General features: G+C 43.3%; 1 long non-coding RNA gene across 1 annotated transcript in view; it reads right to left on the bottom strand.

The window, feature by feature from the left end:
• LOC118541382 (uncharacterized) overlaps positions 1-15733 on the bottom strand; it is a 134204-nt gene extending 118471 nt beyond the window's left edge. The window contains exon 1 of the long non-coding RNA XR_013440933.1: positions 15430-15733. This is a non-coding gene — a long non-coding RNA (uncharacterized LOC118541382). The remainder of the gene's footprint in view (positions 1-15429) is intronic.
• Between the last annotated feature and the right edge of the window lie 5237 nt (positions 15734-20970).

Raw genomic sequence — 20970 nt, 5'->3', positions numbered from 1 at the left:
GCTAAAGTCAGCAGGGCTGGTTCTCCCCGGAGGCTCTGAAAGGAGAATCCATTTCCTTGCCTTTTCCAGCTTACAGAGGTCACCTGCATTCCTTGACTCATGGCCCCTTCCTCACATAATTCCAACAACATCTTGGTTCTGCTGTCACATCTACTTCTTTGATCCTCTTGCCTCTCTCTTAAAAGAATGCCTGTAATTACACTGGACCCACCCAGCTAATCCAGAATAATCACCCTATCTGAAGATCCTTAATCACATCTACAAAGACCTTTTTGCCACACAAGGTAACATATACACAGATTCTGGGGATTGGGATGTGGGACATCTTTGGGGGGGGCATCATTATTCAACCTACCACAGCCATGAACAATAAATTGATTTTTCATTAATGGGTCTCACACTGCAGTGTGAAAATCAGTGGTCTAATGTATGTCAGCAGGCATCTGGGATGGAGGAGATCAGTGAGAATGTCACCTGCATATAAGAACAAAGGCGAGGGGCGCCTGGGTGGCTCAGTTGGTTAAGCATCTGCTTTCGGCTCAGGTCATGATCCCAGGGTCCTGGGATTGAGTCCCACATCAGACTCCTTGCTCAGCGGAGAGCCTGTTTCACCCTCTCCCTCTGCCTGCAGCTCCCCCTGCTTGTTCTCTCTCTCTCATTCTGTCAAATAAATAAATAAAATCTTTAAAAAATATATTAAAAAAAAAAAAGAACAAAGGCAAATAGGCATGTAGTAAGCATCCCAGGCCCAGTGTTACAGATTATACCCAGTCTATCCCTTCCTTCTCCAGCCATCGCTCACTTTGAATTAGGCACTATAGTTCCCATTTTAAAGATTTGAAGACAGCCTCAGAAAGACTAGATAATTGCCCTAAGACCATACAGCTAGAATGGGGCAGAGCCCATTTTCAAACCTGAGTCTCTGTGCCCACTATGCCCATGTCTGTTCTACCACTCCTTGTGGTGGTCTCTCTCATGAGTGCCTTACCCTGCCTCCCAAAGCCAGGCCTCAAGTCTTTACTCCAACCCACCAGCTCACCATGTATGGAAGCCATCTTCCCTGCTGGGGCTCCTTTCCTGGGAATTCTGGAGGTCTGACGCTGCCACTCTCTTGTTCCATAGACCTCTCTATTTGAACATTAATTCTCTGTCTCTTTGACTCCAACACAAGCGTAGTTCCTGCACGTTTTCATATAAGTTAGAGTCAACTAGCTTTTAATTCAGTCTCAATAACCCCCAAAACCGGCAAAGTTAAAATTTAAGGCAGGAATGAGGCAAAGTTGAGCAAGAATTTAATACAGTAAGCTATGGAATTTTATCTCAAGGTTTATTTCTAGGCTTTCAAATGGACTTGGACAAGAGCACTCTGGCAATCCTTTTGAAAAACTTCTAAAGATTATTGACTGTTGAATAAAGTCAAGCTAGGAGATGATGAATAAAATGGCATGTGGTGCCTTCAACTATGTGTCGGGTCATCCCGTGGACTTGTGGCTTGAGTGTTGAAGTGGAACTCAGGAACACTGTGCTCTAGCCCCAACTGGCCACGAAGCAGCTGTGTGACCTTAGACTTAGGGATTTAAACTCTCTGGCCTTCAGAGAGGAGATATGGCACAGAGGTTACAGCTGTGCTTTCTGCAGCTGACCCAATTTGAGTCCCCAACCCCAAAGGGGCCCTGTTCAAATGTATTCATTAGCCAATAAACTGATTCCCATGGAAAAATATTTCCCCCTGTCATTTTCCTGTGCCTCCCTGATATAAAGAGAAAGCTAAAGCAGAGTATATGTCAAAGAGGTCGTCATGGTTTAAAAGTGTCACAGAGTCCCCTCTGGAGACTGCTGTCCTGGCACTGAGCCTACCCCCACCCCCGCACCAGATCACCATTCCTCAGAGTCCTTTATCATATCAACACCCCCATAGGGAAGTCTATTTCTCACTCTCTCTTTCTCATTCTTAAAACAGAATGCTGCTTCATGAGATGAAAACTGTTTGTTTCCAAAAATTTGAATTCAAATTGAAAAAACTGCACACGTCGAAAGACAAAGTTATGCTGTAGGAGAGCACAAAGAAGCCCAAGAAGCCAGCAGCAGGGCACACACGATTTATGTGCATAAGCTCTGGTGCACAGTAGGTGCTCAACAGATTGCTGTTAAATGAGCGAGCTTACAATATGATAGGCCCCGCCAGCCAAGAGATCAAAGGTTCCCAGCTAGAAAAACTCACGGACATATGGAAGAGGAGGAGAGTGGTTAGGGGTTCCTGATAGGATTTCACTGGGAAGTACATGGCCTTTCGAGCAGTTTTTGAAAAGAAGTTCAGAATAATGAAGAAACTAGAAACAGCTCTGCCAGCTTCTGTGCACCCCAATCATCTTCCCCTGACGGGCAAGGCAGAGAGTGGGAAGGAGAGAAAGACAGAACATACTCATCAAAGTATCACCCTAGAGCACTTGGCTGTCCTACAACATGGTGCAAAGGTTTCAGGTTCTTAAAATAAATGGAGTAGAAAAGCATTCAACCTCATCTCCATACTGCTTTTCTTGCCTGTGCCTCCAACATAGTGTGTGGATAACTTGACCATGAAAAAGAAAGAAACTAAGTTAAGCTATTGGAGAAGACAGAAGGGTTAACCAATAAGGAAAGGGAGCCTTGCTTAAGTCTTGTTTTAGAAGGAAAGAGAGTTGAGAACAGAAAGGGGGAAAAAAAGAGAGAGAAAGAAAAGAGCGTTATTTCATCCTAGAAACAAAACTCATAGAAATGGGATAAAGAGGAGAAAACTGAATGATAGCTTGGAAATTTGCTAATAATGAGAAGTCTATTTCCCTAGAGGCAAGACATCATCTCAGAGCAGATTGGACCGTGCTTGGGATGCTGTTTCGTACAGAACTCGTTCTTCCCTCAGCTCGTTTCAATGACAATGAGCATTTCTAGTTGAGTGCAAGAAGACATGAAGGGCATCTTTTATTTTCCTAAGAGGAAATTGAACCTATGCATTGTAAGACTTCAGCATGTGCCTGTGTATGAAAAAATATGAGCCAAACGCTTTTGAAGAGAAACAGAAGTATGCTGCCCTTGTGACAGAGAAGTGTCCAAGAACAAAGACAGAGGTACTCTGGCATGCCATTCCTACCCTACAGATTCTTTGTTGTGATACATTTTATGACCAACTTTAAAGACATTGACCTGTTGATCTCGTTCTGGTTTTCATTCGCTACATCCTTCTTAACATAAGAAAAAGTCCCTTAGGATAAGCAGTATTTTCATTTCTTAAAAAAAAAAAAAAGAACTACACAGAGCCACAGTTTCCTAACAGTCCTTCCCCTGCCATGTGTATAAAAAGGGGGAAAAGGCATCATGCAACGAAGTTGAGAGTATGGCAAGGGTCCCACCCATGTTTTGTCCCGCGGGCAGAATCAGAGATCAAATCCATCAAGACACCTCAAGCAGCCTTCCCAAATGCCCTCCACTGGGCTGAAGGCTGAATTATGCTAAGAAGTCACTCTTCCAGTGAACAAAATTTCTAATTAACACTGAAAATGCGTGGTTGCTAAGTTTGTGGTGAAGACAGGCCATCTCCTCATTCTTCTTAGCTGGAGCTAGATTAAGCTATGAGAGGGGGACAGGATAATTGCTCACGGTGGGGCATGGTGTTTTCTCCTGCACAAACATGTAATTAGGCTGTCTTAACCTCCTGGTTTAGCAATAAACACCACTTCACAGACTAATTTACAGTCAAGAGTCATAGGAGGCTATGGAATAAACTCTCAATGCCACACGCCCTGCAGTTCAGTGAAAAGAGAGCAGCTTCACTATTTCAAGTCAGCAAAAATCCTTTTGTACTTACCACAAACGAAAATGAGATTGAAAATAAGGGCTATGCATTCAAAACATTGAACACACCAGCTAATAAAAAATACATTTGTGACTGGTCGTAAAAATAGAGAATGTAATGGGCTATACCCTAGAAATATCTTTTAGTTACAATATTTGCGAAGACAGAGGTCTCCATAATATTGACTTTGCTAACACGTCTACATTTTTCTGTCTACCATAATTACACGTCAGTTAGCGACACCTCACTTCTGTAGCTGCCAACAGGCCTTGATTCAAGCAGTGGGAGTTGTGCTGGCTACAGCCCGGCACCAGATAATATTTGCCTGGCAGATACCATTCACTGGCTTGGGTCAGTGGGGGGTGGGGGGGTGGGGAGTGCTCTTATAAGGAGACAGCTCCTTCACGGCTGCGTTATTCTTCCCGTTGGCACCCCCAGGACTGGGGGGATTTTCTGGAGGGATGTGGGAATTCTTCAGTTGCCTACTTTGCATTCTTTAAGAGTGGAACACAACACAGACCCAGAGGTCACCGAAGCAGAGACACCCTTCTGTGGGAATTGTGTTTTCTTCTGCCCAAAGCAGAGCATCTAGAGACAGAGAGGCCGTGATTCAACACTGACTGGACATCAGGAACAACCAGAGAAGGACTGTGGGCTGGGGATGTTTTAGACGTGATGTATGTAGTGTGAGTGAGTGAGAAAGGAGCAGACACAGAGACAGAAAAGAGAAGCCTAGAGAGCGGTCAATAGGACGAGAGACGAGACAATCGGATAAATGGTTTTATCCACAGTCAAATCTGAATTATTTGTAGAGTATTTTTCTCTGGTTCTCTACTCAAAGTATGAAGAAATAAAGTAGGTCATTGGGTCACGTTTTTTCCAAGTCCTCTTTTTTCATCCAGTCTTCTGTTCAGAGGAGATTTTCACGGACAAGTACTGTGCTTTTACTACCATTAGCCCATAGGATCTAAAAGTGCCCATGGTAGGTACACAGTCCTTGTCTACTGAGTCAGTGAGTCAGTGGGTGAAAGAAAGAATGAATGAATGAATGAAATACCCTGTTGAAAGACTGAGTAATAAACAGGCTAATCTTAAATTTTCAAGATGCACAGTAAAAACAAAATCCCATTTTTATGCTTTTACTAATGAAGGAAATATGATTGGTAAATTAATTCCAATAAGAATAATTCAGGTAATGGGACGCCTAGGTAGCTCAGTCGGTCAAGCATCTGCCTTTGGCTCTGGTCATGATCTCAGGGTCCTTGAATTGAGTCCCACATCGGGCTCCCTGCTCAGCGGGGAGCCTGCTGCTCCCTCTGCCTGCTGCTCCCCCTGCTTCTGCTTGTTCTCCCCCTCTCTCTTTCTCTCTGACAAATAAATAAAATTTTTAAAAAAGAATAATTCAGATAAGATAATTCTTATTTTTCCTAGACAAATACTACATAAAGGACATTTAAAACATTATTGATTATGAATAACACGTAAGAAAAACTGTTTTTACTTCAAAAATGTGATTCACCTCTCAAGTAACATTTTTATGAAATAAACAAGACAACTTTAAAGGGCAAACAACAACCCTTATTTTGGTAACTACTCTGAGACGGCTGTGCAAGGTAAGGACTTCAGTTTTCCTGAGCACTTACTTAAAATTTTTGGAATTGGCAGTAACTCAACATTTAAGAGAAAAGTCAAATGATACAAAGTTTCAATTTCCTCAAATTGGCCCTTACTCAGATCTCTTTCAAAATCTCAGTACTAATTCTATAAATTCCTGATGATGTGTATGAGTACAAAAATTATAGTTGATCCTTGAGGGAAGCAGAGCTGTAGTTGTGTAACTTTTTTAAGTCATACTCATTATGTAGATAATTCTACTTAAGTGTGTTTAATTTCTTTACTATGCTTTAGGGGCCTCTTTAAAAATTAGGCTTCCTCATTTTTTAAACAAATTTTAAATGACTGAACAGTAGCAGGGACCGTGGTTCAGACACTGAAGATTTTAATAAAACACATGATTCAACAGTAACTAGGTATTTTGTGTTTTCAAGGTTGTTACAGTTCCTTTATTTTTTATTTTCAAGTCCTGCTTTGACTACTGGTGGTACTGCAGTTGATGGGATTTATCTGAAGATTAGTTATCGCTATTGAAAAACTTTTTAAACAGGTTCAATAAATGAGTTCCACTGTCAAAATGATATGTATTTTTATACCTACTTCATATGGTCAAAAAGACTATAATTTATAGTCAGGGCTCCCAATAGTTTTTTTTTAAAGATTTTATTTACTTATTTGACAGAGAGACAGAGACAGCGAGAGAGGGAACACAAGCAGGGGGAGTGGGAGAGGGAGAAGCAGACTCCTGGCTGAGCTGGCAGCCCAATGTGGGGCTCGACCCCAGGACCCCGGGATCATGACCTGAGCCGAAGGCAGACGCTTAATGACTGAGCCACCCAGGCACTCCTTCCCAGTAATTTTTTATAAAATTTTTCTTTTGTCCTTAAGAAGAAAATTGCATAGGTGTTTTTCTTGAAGTTTCTAGAGAAAACGACTGGAATGAAATACATCAAAATACTTTAAAAAGCTAGAAAGGAGGGGCACCTGGGTGGCTCAGTCGTTAAGTGTCTGCCTTCGGCTCAGGTCATGATCCCAGAGTCCTGGGATCGAGCCCCGCATCAGGCTCCCTGCTCCGCGGGAAGCCTGCTTCTCCCTCTTCCGATCCCCCCTGCTTGTGTTCCCTCTCTCGCTGTCTCTCTCTCTCTCTGTCAAATAAATAAATAAAATCTTTAAAAATAAATATATAAAAATAAAAAGCGAGAAAGAACAATCATTTCAGTAGAATGATCATTTTAACATGGATACCCAAGATCAAACCCCAAAAGAGATACGTGAGTGCCCTGGTGACATCACATACCCTATTCAATTGCGTGTGCATGTTCACACGTGTGCACATGGACATCTTAGTCAAAACTTCTTAACAAGTAAGAAGTCAGGAAGGCGCTTTAAAAACTTGTCAAGAATCATTCACACACCCTCCCCGGGGTGAAACATGGCAATGATTTGAAAGTGAACGTAAGCACTGCACACAGCTTTGGGGAAATGCTCGTAACCCTAACCCACAGGTTCTGAGAGACCTTCAACTTCAGGCGCTGGCTCTGGAGCGGAGGTGAGAGCCAAGGGAGTGAACAGTCAGGTCCAAGTGCAAGGACAGCTCCTATTGTGTAAGAAAAGAAGAGAATTTATCAAGGCAAGGAGCACCTTAGTAGCTTAATTATGAGTCTTTTAATGTCTTTTCATAATCAGTTAATAAATACCTTCACAATAAAATTGAATCTAAGCTTTTAATAGGTCATGTTGGCTTGATCCTAAACAAAGGAATTAGCAGCTCCAGGCATTGTGCAATAACTGCTCACCGTTTGGTGCCAGGAGAAACAAAGCATTTCAAGTGCATTTTTTGTGCCTCACCATAATAAACGCTTGTAATATTCCCCCAATTTCTGGAGTATAGGACGCAGATCTTATTTATCACAGTATGAGACACACCTGGCACGCGGATCAGGAAACAACTGTTTTACTTCATTTCTGTCATCACCTTCCAACAGATTTCTTTCACATTCCAATTTGGATGGGAGGACTTGACTTTCTCTCCATAAGTTCTCCATTAACAGCTTCACAGCAGAAGGCGCCATTGGTCCGTTTCCTCTTGCAGCAATTAATTACCCAGCGCGGCGTGTTTTGACTCCACTGGCCACGAACGCCCTAAGTCGCTGGCGTTCCCTGGGCTCTGCGAGCGAGGAGAGCAAGGACGTCTCTATCGCGAGCACCGCGTCTCCTGGTCCCCTGGCCGCGTCGGGAATTGCCAGAATTCCTCAGCCGGGGGATGACGAACACGGTGTCAAGTCGGCAGCACAAATTACCAACTTCAGCTCCCTCCAGTCACTTTTATTAATCTGTGTTTTATTTGAGGGAGGCCTTTTGGAGGGTTGTGTCACTTCGGGCGGGCGGTCGGCAGATGAAAGGCACTTGGGCTTTCTCGGTTCCTTCGGAGTGGCAGGCGTATGGGGTTGCGAGTCTTGAGCTCCGTGAGCCCAGCGAACAGCTATGCACTAATAAACCTTGAAAAGCTTGAATTACACTATAACCCACAAAAATTTTCAAATTAAAAAGGCATATTTAGAGGCCCCCGTGGATAGTGATTTTATTTAGTTTAATTCCCTCTTGTGGCCAATTAGATAGACACCCTTGCACACAGGCACACACTCCGGGAGGGAAAATGGGGCGGGGGGTGGGGGGGAGAAGTTTAACTTTGGTTTTGAGGGGGAAAAGAAGGGGGGGCAGTATATCATTCCTACCTAGACAGAAATTATTTTCCCGGCTGTTGTTCTGTAAAGAACAGGGCTGTTAGAAATCAATGAAAAGTGTACGCAAGATGGATTTTTATTTGGATTAGTTTTTTAGAGCTGTACTGTACTCCAACGTCTTCCTTATTCAGCCCCAGTGAATTGCCAAATTGAAGAATAAAACCTCCACCACGGCCACAGAGCATATTCCTTTAGTTCTCTTCAAGTATCTTTTGGTCAAAACGACTTCCCTTTCTAAGAAGGCTCTGAGTGCCTGGCTAATGGTAGGTGTATTTGTTTTTTTAATTAAGTGATCTGCACGATGGAAATGTGTTATTTTTTTTATCATCTATACATGAAGCTCATTTACCCAAACGGAACTCAGGTCAACACAAGAGATATATTTGCTCCGAAAATTGCACCTAGTGTCTCTCCTTGCTCCCCGCTGCTCTTTCCATCAGAGTTGCAAAATATGCCTCCTTCTCATCTGGTGGCAGGCTCCATATGCACCATATGAAAAAGGAGTTAATAAAATGCATGTTGGAAATATAAAACAAGGTCAGGGGCGACAGTTTGGCTGAAGGCCTTTCTTTAAGTGTGGAAAACAAAAGAACAAGATTGTTTTAGCAGTTGCAGCTGTTGGGAGAGCAGCTTGGGTTGGGGAGTGGCAGCCGAAGTCCTGGCTACCTGTTTCATGTGTCCATCAGAATCACTCTTCTCTCCCTAACACAAAGACTCTGCACAGTAGGCGCCCCAAGTTTTGGAAAGTCTCGACAAGAAAAAAGAAGGGAAAAATCCCCATTTTGCTCCCAAAGGGAGCTCTGGGGAGTGAAGGGATGAAGCGGTGGGAGGTGTGGGGTCAGGCGGAGGGTTGGGAGCCTGCGTGTGACTCCAGATTCTAAAACCCCCATGGCTCTGTGTCCTCCTCGGAGCCAGCAGGGATGAATGGTGTTACTGTGTGTGAAAGCCACCCGGATTGGATGAAGTCGGCGGTAGGTTTTTAAAAAATAAGTACTTATGATTCTGTGGTCGGGTCCATCCAATGCCAACCAAGCCGGAGGAAAAAAACAACATTGTCAGTCAAGCAATTGCTTGTTCCACGAGACCTCAAACACAACACTTGACGGGTTTGTTTTCTTAATAAATTGACTGGTTACTTTGGCATCACTTGAGAGCCATGAGGAAAACAGTGAAACTCAATCCTAAGAACTTTATCAATTTAAAATGAAGATAAAAGGGAAAACACTTAATAATTATGTCACGGGACAAGAGATTAGCCAACAAAACACATTAATATGTGAACATAAGTAAGTTATCAGAGGAGCTGTGACCCAGTAAAAGAGAAGACTTTATAGTCTTGATAAAGAATGAGAAAACGAGGTCATCCGAACAGGACAAGCCAGGCTCCCAAAAAGGGACGGGTACTGTGGTGGGAGCAGGGGAGAAGTCAGGACCCTGAAAACACAGATGGGCAACTAAGAGACATCATTCCCTTCCCTGGTCGTTAATTCTATCTTTGGTCCCCTTCTGAAGTTGTGAAAAGGGAACAATAGTCTCACCTTCCCAGATTCAGTAACACTTGGCATAGTGCCTGGCACATAGTAAGTCCACCGAGGTTCAAATACGTGCTTTCTCTTCCCTTTCCTGCCTCCAGCCATCCCTAGAAACACCTTAGCCTAAGTAAACCATCACTCAGCATGGTGCATTCCAGACTAAATTGTTATCTTAGGGAAATCTTACCTGTTAATAGGATTTCCCTATACTAGATGTAGTGAAAGAATCTAGGCCAATGGGCCCAGAAAAAATTCCACACAGTGGGAAGAGTCTTCCACCCCGCCTTCTATCTTCCTTCCATATCGACCTTCATAGCTCAGACACGACTTGTTGTAGCAAACAAAATTCATACCAAAACCACTTCCTCTAGATACTCTGCACTGCAAGTGTGCCCCACCCAGGAGCTTGTTACAAACGCACATACCCACCCCCACAACCACCTATTGAATCGGATTCTGCAAGGGTTCCCAGGTCATCGCTATGCACATTAAAGTTGGGAGGTGTTTTTTTTTTTTTTTTTAAATACTAATACTGGGACCAAATGCTAGGCCAATTATGTCAGAATCCTGGAGTTGAAAGCCAGGCATCAAGATTTTTTAAACTTCTCCAGATGATTCTAGTGTGTAGCCAAATTTCAGAGCCACTGATCAAGTCCCATTAGGAAAAATAAACCTTAAAAAATAGGAAAATATTTAAACAAGGAATATAGGGTAGACGGGACTACCCCTGAAATAGACCCACTGAAAAAAGAAATTTTCAAATTTATGCTCATAAATGTAGACATCTACATTTCTAAAATCCTAGTCATAAAAGAAGGAGAACTGGCAAACATCTTCATATTTCAACTTTGGCCATTATACACCTCTTGGGTAACAAGGTACCCGGGTGGGCAGAACATTTATTGACATAAGTCACCGTGTTTATTGATGCTGCTCGTTTTCCACTGATTTTAGAACTCTGTAGGGGAGGTGTTGTAACTTTGAAAAGGCCATTTTTTAAATAATCAAATAGTTTTACTTAAAGGTTTATGTAACACGCTATATTATTAAACAGTAAATAAAAACCACTGATAAATCCCGGGTCCCCAACAGGTAGTTTGGCACATCCTTAATTATCTGGTTTATGAGCAAATTGCCAGCTCCACTTTGGTTTTCAGCTTGTTAGATGCATGTGTGTGCACACACTTCTTACCTGGCAACCTCTCAGCAGATTCAGCCTTTAAATAATGTTGCCAAAACGTGTTGCGTGGGGGCAGGGGGAGGGAAGAGTTGTCTAAGTCAAAGGGCTCAGCTTTGGGGTTGGAGTTTTGCTTTCTTGTTTTTGTTTGCAGTGAAAACTTAATTTGGTGATTTTTTAAAAACAATTGTGAACACTCATAGCCTATGGGCCTGGGAAAGGTCACCAGTGAAAGCTGACTGCATCAGAATAAATGTACTGATTGTGCCACTGGTTTTTGTTAAATCTAAAGTGCCTCTCTCACAGCACCCCTGTGTTCCGTTCTACTTCCCCTGCTGGCTCACCCTGGCCTTCCGGCGATTAGACCTTCCAAAGAGGAATATTCTTCTCTATGCCTGCGTCATTCGAACTTAAGCTGAATAACATTCTTCAATGGCAGTAGATGACTTTTGTTCATATTTTTATTGTTTTACAAGTGTCTGCACTCAGTGAGTCTCCCAAGTGTTTACAATCATCTCTAATCCCAAAACTCCATGAAATCAATGTTTTCCTTCTGAGCCTTGAAGGCCCTTAGCATCCTGAGGGTTCCGCCTGATGGGCTCCCCCTGGTGGCTGCACCACACCTCTCCTCGGCCAGTCCTATGGGAGAATCCCTCCCCGGATTCACTAAAGACCTCAGATAAAAGGAGTATGAGGCAGACAAGAGGAGGAAAATCCCTGGGGTGTCCAACCTCTTTGGGAGTCAGTACTTGTTATAAACTGTCAAGAATTCGCTTCCTCAGTATGAGCGATCTCATCTTTTTTGAGTCAAGTTCTGGGTCTTAGCACCCTTTACTGCCCAGACTCCAGAGCACACGTGGAATGTGCATTTATGTATGCCCCCTTTCCCAGGCCACAGGCTCAGGCTGTTGCGACTAGGCATACCCAGAATTACAAACCATTGCAAACTGCTGCACCCGGTATTGATTAGACAATGTCTGGAGTTGGCAAACATTATTAATATATAGAATGCTATAGAGATTGATTGCTCCACTTTCATTTTTCTTCTTCCTGCGGGCCCCCTATAGGAGAAAGCCCTGCAGCTGTTCTGAATCCCATTGCCAGAAGCATATTATAGCTTGTTTTGAAGTTTCACCGGCAAGTTCTGGGCCTCATACGGGCACAAGCCAATGAGAACATCCCATGTTCCAACGAGAGGCCGAGACACAATCACCCTGTCAGGTGTTGTTAGTAAGTCGGGATCATAAAAGATAATAAACTCTCTCCCATCTTTTATGACAGCACACCGAGATCAAACGCTTTCCGTAGCAGAGCACAAAGCCCCTAGGACCAGTTCTCCCTGACAGATGTTCATCTGCTATCTTGGTATTGACGTGTTACTTAACTTATTGATCCACAGAGGGAAGGAAATAGAAACACCCCAGGAATCTGGTATTGTACAAGCTGCTTTCCAGGGCTGTGAGCTCTAGAAAGAAAGTGGAGACTTTGACATCATGTTTTAGGAGCTGTTTGCATATTGCCCTTCTATGGTTTTCTTTCCCCCCAGTGTTTAAAGAAACAAACAAAAAAATAGGTCAAAGACAAGGGAATTAGGTAAAAAAAATACAACCTTTGTTTTTCTTTTATTCAATGAACAATATACTTAGCAGTGACTAACATGGTTTATCATCCCTTATTAAGTTGGGGGTGCTCACCTGGTGCCCTCCATCCCATGGACACAAAAGCCTGGCTCACCCTAGACTTCATGGGATGATGAAGAATGGGGTACACTGAAAGCTCATAGCGCAATGCTACATCATTCAGTCTCTCTGCTCTGATCCATTGGGCACATGACTTCTGGACTGCTCACATTAAAGCAGACCTCTGATTGCATGTCCCCAGATTGACAGAATCTTGGAATTTGGCCCTGCCTGCCAAAGGGAGGACACATGCCAATTGGTTTTCAAGGCACCCCCAGCCTCACCAGTGTCCCAACACAACCAGATTGACTACTCATTCTTCATTCTCACCTCTGACTTTGCTCATGAAGTCCTTGCCCATCTCTACAAATAAAAATTCTTGAAAGATCAGGCAAAATTAATCTCCCCTTCCTCTGATTACTTCTAGCCTTCTAGCTGTATTTCCCCAGAGGCTAATTGTATATATGGTTCTCTCCCTGGGCTTTAAGAAATTTAAGTAAACAATCAGATATGATGCATCTTTTTGCCTTACTCATCTCTTTTCTTTCTACAACAAGTGATTGATAACTACTGTTCAGTGAATGAATGAATGAAATATCCTGCTCATTTAGGAATCCCCTGCCCCAAAGCCTTCTATGATTTTCTGTGGACTAAGAAATAAAGCTCAAACCCCTTGAAATTGAATGAAATTTGGCCAAATTTGGCCCCAACATGTATTCAGAATTTATCCTAGATGGCCCAGACAAAAATCCTCTGGCAAACCAGCCCACTTACCCTTCCCCACCACATTCTACTAGCAACCTAGACTGCCTGCCCTCTCCACTCCCCTTCTCACACATCTCCTTTTGGTTACAGACTCACGTAGAGCCAACCCCTTTCCTCCCCATGCAGCTTTCACCAGTGCTCCTGACCTTCAGAGGTCTCTGAGGTCATACATACAGCTCATCTCTGTCCCACACATCATCAACTAATCCTTGCAAAGCTTCATCACCATCATGAGCCAGTATTTGAAATTTGCATTTTTTTAAATTTTGAAGGATTGGATGACATTCTCTTCATCCATCTTTAAATTCACCACAGCCCCTAGCCTTATATCATGCCTTGTTCATAATCAAATAGTATATCACTTTACTTTGAAAGACACTAAAGCAAAGTGGTTAAATTGTAGATTAAATCAAGCCAAAGGTTATTCCAAACCAAATGACTTCTCAGCAATGAATAATCAGTACTTCTCTTTTCTGATCTATATAGAGTAGTGTTTTTCAAAATTTAATCGTGACTCATTGTAAGATATCACAACCTCTCAATTCAGTATTTACCCATACTTTGCGTGATACAATCTAGTATTTTCTGTTTTATTTCATTTCATTTTTTTTTTAAAGTACTGATCATGGCCCCCTAATGATTCTGTGACCTACAAATGGGACACAATCAACTAATGAGTCAGTGTTCAAAAACATAATCTACAGGTTCCTAGACATTTCTAGTTACTGGATAGTCTCTAAAATCTTACAAGGATAGAGAAGTCTAGATTCTAGAAGTCTAGAAGGGGCAATCAATTTTCCTCTGTTTTATTTGTGTCACACCAAACCTCTTGCTTCTCTCAGTTTCTTGCAAATGTGCATCACCAGTCACTTGCAAAGAATTGTTTTAACTTACCCAAGAGAGTACTTTCATTATTGCTTTCTCTTACCAGTGGTTCTCAGTCAGGTATGATTTTGCCCCAGAGGACATTTGGCAATGTGTGGAGACATTTTTTTAGTTGTCACAACTGGGAGAGAAGGGTGGAATGCTACTGGTGTCTAGTGGGCAGAGGCTAAGGATGCAGCTAAACCTCCTACACTGCACAGGACAGCTCTCCCTATGCACACACACACACACACACACACATACACACACACGTGTCTAGCCCTAGAACCATCTAGCCCAAATGTCAATAGTCCCATTGTTGAAACACCCTGCTCTTAACATCTTTACACATCTTGTTTTTTTATTAATTAGGTCTATACAATATTAAAGTCCAACTATGTGCACAAAAAATGGAAGAAAAGCCACAACTATCATTCGCAGATCTTGCCCCACATCATCTCTGTCTGTGGAACTTCAAATTAGACTCTATCAAGCATGCTGAGACCTGCCTCTGGAAGGTCCCCATAATCTCCAACCAACCATGCTTATGGGGGGCCAACAACCTTATAGCTTCACCACTTGCATCACGCAAATTTTGGGACTCCCAGATGTCAACTTAACAGTGGGGCTTACTGCATCCACCAGAAACCAATCAGGGAAATGCAGATGCTCTTCCAACATCTGTAAGATATGTAATATTTGGATCCCTAATTTGAAACATATCACTAAGCTGAAAACATGTCCCTTTAAAATGTTCTTTGCTGCAAAGTCCTTGGGTCATCTGTTCAGTCATTGTCACTGTGTCAAGGTGTTGCCAGTTGTTTAGGGGTCCTCTACCCCCCTCCACGGTCACCCAAAAGAAGCCAATCGTGCATTTCTATGTATGTGTGTACTGGGAATCTCAGTTGGCACCCAAGCTGGGACCTCTTCAGACTCGGGGGGTCTGCAGGGCTGGAAACTCAAGTTCTCGAGTGTGCTCTCTACATGACAGACCAAGACACTTCCTCAACAAGAACTCCAGAATTTCTGTCACAGCTTACCAAACGATTTCCTTATGGCCAGTCTCTCTATTCTAATCCATATTCAACCACCAGACCGATTTTTCTACACTACTTTATCATGTGACTTCTTTACCCAAAAACCTCCCGTGCCTTCTCCTTTTCACAGGAGGACTCCAAACATCTCGGTATTTGTTGTCTTTCCCTAGCATTGTCTCCAAACTTACCTTGTGTGACACACCCTCTTCACTTAGCCTTTTCCTCTCGTCTGACTGGGTGTGCCCAAGCTCGTTTCTTATCTTGGCCTCCATGCATACTGTTTTCTGCACCTAGAAAGCCTCTGGTGTCAATCAGAGTCCTAGCAGGTGGCAGGATGATGGCACTCGGAAGCCTTAGCCAGGGAAAGGACTCTTTCCAGAGGTGTGGTCAGTGTTTAGGGAATTACAGCAAGGAAGATCTGTAAACCGCTCCATTTGCACAGAAGAGGAGGGGCTGCCCAGACAAGAGCTGTGGCCAAAGGTAGAGAGGACCTCACAGCTGCGCCAAAGTCACAGCCAAGCAGGGAGGGGCCAGCAGAAAAACCACTCCACCCTCTCCACTCACCGGCTGCTGCCTACCATTGGCTGAACCAACAGGAAGTCAGAGTGCAAGCGAGCCAGTAATACAGTCCATGGAAGAAAGCCCTCCAAGACTCAGAGTAGGGCAGAAAATGTGTGTGTATGTGTGCATGTGTGTGTGTGTGTGTGTGTGTGTGTGTGTGTGAATAACATACACATAAAACTTTCGTCTCTCAACCAAATTGCCACCTTCACATTTGAGCTCTCTCCTCCCTCTGAGCTCCTTCAAAATGCACTGATGTGGCTCCCATTTAATATCATAATTTGTTCTCTTATTGCTTCATTGTTACTTAACATATTCCGTTCTACAGCTTTTCTCCCTGGTTGCAACTGTGAACAAATTGAGAGGGAAGAGACTATTTCCTATGGCTTTGCTTCCCCCTGTGGCTAAACCAGCACTATGAAGGCTGAGATGCTGGACAGTATGTACTGAATGAATAGGGGGAATAAGGAGGAGTCAGGAGGGATGTTCTTTAATGGATGCTGGAAAATAATTATTCATTGTCCAAAATTATATATGGAAGACAAAATATAGATCTATTTACAGCTTAAGTTCTGTCAGAGAAGTTGCCGACTTCTCTGAGGCATACCTCCCCTATTCTTCTTTTGCCTTCAAAGCTAATCCACTTCAAAAATAAAGCTAACAATTCGCGAAAATAGAGCAGGCATGTGGTCTGAGCTAATGAAGTCCTGTGCCTCTTCCTGCCCATTTCAAGTCCTGCTCAATGGAATATACAATGTCATCTAGCACAAGAAGGGAACTAAATGAGGTTTGAGTTATAATGATGCAGAGAATAGAAAAATGTATAAGATGTACATTTAGAGTCCAAGGAATTAAATAATATAAATCCTGTGGCTATGAGAATAAGCAAAACTATTAAAAGATTCCAGTTTATTTCGATGGCTGTAGGGTCCTCCAATTGTCTTCAAAGCCTGCCTAATTTTTTTCTCATTTTGAAGAGGATTCTTTATTTCTGCACCAATTTACTCTCTGCAATACTTAGAAAATCATAAATGTTTGTTTTATTAATGGTGCAATTTCAGGAAATTTGAGTAGAAATACATGTGGCATTCTATAATAAAGTGCTTTTCAGGAGAGATTTAGCAGTTTCCATGTAATAGCATAGAGCACAATCTATTACTCAAGAGATTTCAAATGAATAAGTTCCTTTAATAAGGTTTATGTTTTGGCTGTGTGAACAGTGGAGAAAATATCACTGAAAACTTTGCATGGAAAAGTATTTGCATAGTCAGAGAATCAGAAAATAGAACTGAAACAGTTATCAACACTGTTGTTAGTTCATTTCCTGTAGTAATATATGTTGGGAAGATTGAGTATTTGATGGAGAAAGACCATGCCCAGGCAGAGAACATGAAGAAACAGAGTGCTTGCTGGCACCTGGGTTAGGGAGAGTAAAGGACTGGAGGTGGGGGACCAGCTGGGAAGCCGAGCATGGGAAGGGAGATGGGTGTGAGCAAAAAGGAGGATTCTCCAACGGGGCAACCTCGTGGCATCTTGAACAAGTCCTCCCAGCTCGACACTTTGATTTCCAAAAACGATCCTTTGATTGTCAAAGAATTATAATTTTTTTCCTTTGGAATCTAGTGACTTTTAAAAATTTTGCTTAAGCTTTTTATCCACAAGGTTATAAGAGGCAGAAATGTTAAAAAAAAAAAAAAAATTTTTTTTAACCTAAGATAGGTGTTTAGGTGCCAGCCAGAGAACAAGGAGCTTACCCTCCAGAACAAAACAGAGATCAATGAAGAAAGTCAGTTTATTTTTTTTTTGGATAGCCATGATTTTCACCAGAGTCCAAACTTTCAACAAATCATTTAATAGTGGAGAAGAAAGCCCAAGATTTCCTTCTGTCATTCTGATGCATCCACCTTCAACTCAACTCAGTCCCACATGGACACAAGTGCAAATAAATGTTTCAGCAAGAAAGAAGTTTTCACCATTCTGGTCAGCTAAGATTTTCCAACATTATGATTTTTGAAGCAAATTTTTACAAAATATATATCTTAGAATTCTCTGAATTTGGAAAGAAGTGTTTTATTCACTTAGGAATTTTTCTGATGCTTTTTGGATCTCAGTGAAATTTTTTTAAACTATTTGTAGGTTTCCAAACCTGGAATAGTATGCAGAGTGATCCTGAATAAGGAATACAATCTTGGGCTTATTTAAGTCTATTTGTTTTGGAAAAAATGAAGGGCACTTTTATAAATACAGAATGTCTTCAAAATGTGATTCCTCGTTTCTCTATAAAAATTCTTCCTAGACTACAGGCCTTTCCACTGAACTGCAAGGCCGGGAAAGTCACACTGTTCGGTCTGACAGCTCAGCCCTGCCCCTTCAAAGAAAAGTCACAGGAGACAAATGGATCCTGTTTCCTGACAACAGCCCAAATCCACCCTCAGAACTGTGTTGAAAGTAAAAAAAAAAAAAAAAAAGTTTATTAAGCTCTGTTGTTGTCACAATAGAACTCACCCACATTTTCTCACCTAACCTCATGATGGTCCTGAGAGGTTTTCTATACTCATATATTTTTCCTATACTCATCCCCTGCCCCTAAGGTCCAGATTATTCTAACCTCCCATTAATAAAGCGAAAGATGAAGTTTAAACCTTATTTCTTTATCTGTGCCATTCTATGTGCGTCCTCCCTGAAACTGACCATACTTAAACGTGGGGCGGAACCAGTGGTAATCTCCCACCTCCAGCCTCCTCCTTCAAAGCCCAACAGCCTCATAACAGAAAAATCAACCTCTAAAGAGCATATATCTTGGTATTCTAATCCCCAGAGTTTCCTCTGTGACAGAGAAGTAGATGGGAGGACAAGGAATTCTGTTACCTTTCATGGGTAACTTGAGTCCCCAAGTTTCTTCCTGGAATTTTAGAAAGCCAGCCCCAAGTTTTTGAAAGCATAAAATGAAAAGGAGTGCCTGAGCTGGGGAAGAGGTTGGAAAAGAAAGGCCAGGGGGGCTACACACTTATCCGCTATTCAACCCATTCACTGTAGAAAATTACAATTCTCTCTTCCTTCTCCCCTCCGCCTCACTCCTGCTCCGCCACCAACCCCCCCACACACACATTGCAAGCTATGTTCCATCGTGAGTTCTCCCAGCCCAGAGCAAAGCAAATCAAGCAGAACCATATAATTTACTGCCCCAAACTGGAATTACCCCCACCCACTTAAAAAATCTGGCTTCATTTCAGGCTAACAGCAGCCCAGCTCTGGCAGGGCTCAGTCAACGTGGGTGATCTGTGACATGTGGCAGAAATATAGAACTCATCAGATTTAATAAACCGAAGTTCCACACACGACCGGAGGCCTCTCTCAACAAAGGCCTGGAGGACTTACTGCACGCAGTCCCCAGGCTCTCTGGGGAAACCACCCCCTCGGAGTCCAAAGCTCCCTCTTCACTCAGAAGTCAGGAAAGACCAACGGGCTGTCCCCAGCAGACAAGGGAAGTGGTGGAGTCAAGAACAAATGCGGATGAAACCCATGTCATGTTTTGAGGCCGGAGGACTGGAGGGAGCCGCCGTCCCTGGGGCCACCGTGGGGGATGGGTTACTTGACATCTCCCGGCTCTCTGGGGGGGCTGTCTGCATTCCTGGCGCAGGCGCAGGCCAGAGGTGCCCTCTGCTGTCTCCCAGCCACAGTACACCAGGACATGTCCAAGCTGGTCCCCTGCGCCCAGTCCCGAGAAGTGGAGAGTGACTGCCGGTCTGGTGTCTAGGACAGTGACACGTAAGCCACCGCCCAAATCTTCCCCGGTTAGCTGTGTTCCCTGAGCGCCCACACGGCTGAAGTGCATGTTTCAGCTAACCGTTTGGAGGCAATCCCTGAGAGCCCGGGAGCAGCAGGGGGACCCTGACAACCTCTCAGAGCCTCTCAGCCATTCCAATCAGCAGAATGCAAAGGTAGGCAGAGACAGCCAGAGGCTTCGCAGGGAAGGAGGGACAGAAGAAAGGCTCAGATCTCTGACACTCTGGTCCAGAATGGTCACCGAGTCCCTGAGGCCATGGCCCAGCAGGACCCCACCGTCCACTTCTGGGGCCACTTGTGTCTCTGGAAACAGGAATAAGCACTGATGAATCCCCTGCCACCACACCAGTTCTGAAAATTACCGCCACCCTCATGTCACAGAGTGGCAAATCAAGGTCACAGAGGACACGGAAGTGTCATATAAGTGCTACAGCCAGGATTCAAACCCAGGTCAGCTTAGCACCTCCCTCTTCCCACCACATCAGATAGACTCATATGTTGTTGAGCAGTGGACTAAACTCCCCCACTGTGGAAGGTCAGCCAACAAAAGCCTACCCAAAGCCTGTAAAAATGGAGTCGAGCCCAGGGCAGTCAGACACCATGGGTGCGGGTGGGCATGTTGCAAGCACTGTCGTGGCACCATCACTCTCTTATGTTGAGGACTTGTGCCAGCTGGCTAAATATCCCTGGGAGGTCCTGACTCAAGCATGCCTGGGACACTCAGTGGCCTTCACAGTGAGTCAGAACTGTGGGGGAGGGGCGCCTGGGTGGCTCAGTGGGTTGAGCGTCTGCCTTGGGCTCAGGTCATGATCCCAGAGTCCTGGGATCGAGCCCCACATCGGGCTCCCTGCTCAGCAGGGAGTCTGCTTCTCCCTCTTTCCCTCCCCACCACCCCTGCTGGGGTTCTCTCTCTCTCAAATAAATAAATGAAATCTTAAAAAAAAACAACTGGGGGAATCCAAAGGACCCTGGACTCACAATCAGAACCCTGTGTTCTTATCCAGACTATGTGACTCATTAGCTACAACCACTGGGGCTCATCAGTCAATTTCGCTGTGTCCCAGTTTCCTCTTTAATATAATAGATGTACTATTTTATAAAGTTATTATATATATATATACACATACACATATATTGTTGATAAAGTTACCCGGATTAAATGAGATGTTTATACACACACACACACACACACACACTAGCTGACTGCAATACATAAAAGTTAGGTATTAATATATAACCAGAGCGAACGATGAAAATGGTGACATGTTCTGTGAATTACCATAGAGGAGGGGCAAATATTATTGTTCTTAAGGAATCCATGATATTAGTGGCTTGCCTCTCTCTTGGGGGTTATAGTTTGGGGAGAAGATGTGGCAGGAAGT

The sequence above is a fragment of the Halichoerus grypus genome, chromosome 9 (genome assembly GCF_964656455.1).
Source record: "Halichoerus grypus chromosome 9, mHalGry1.hap1.1, whole genome shotgun sequence".
NCBI lineage: Eukaryota > Metazoa > Chordata > Mammalia > Carnivora > Phocidae > Halichoerus > Halichoerus grypus.
Note: the sequence above shows the minus strand (reverse complement) of the source record. Positions and strands in the feature narration are given on the sequence as shown.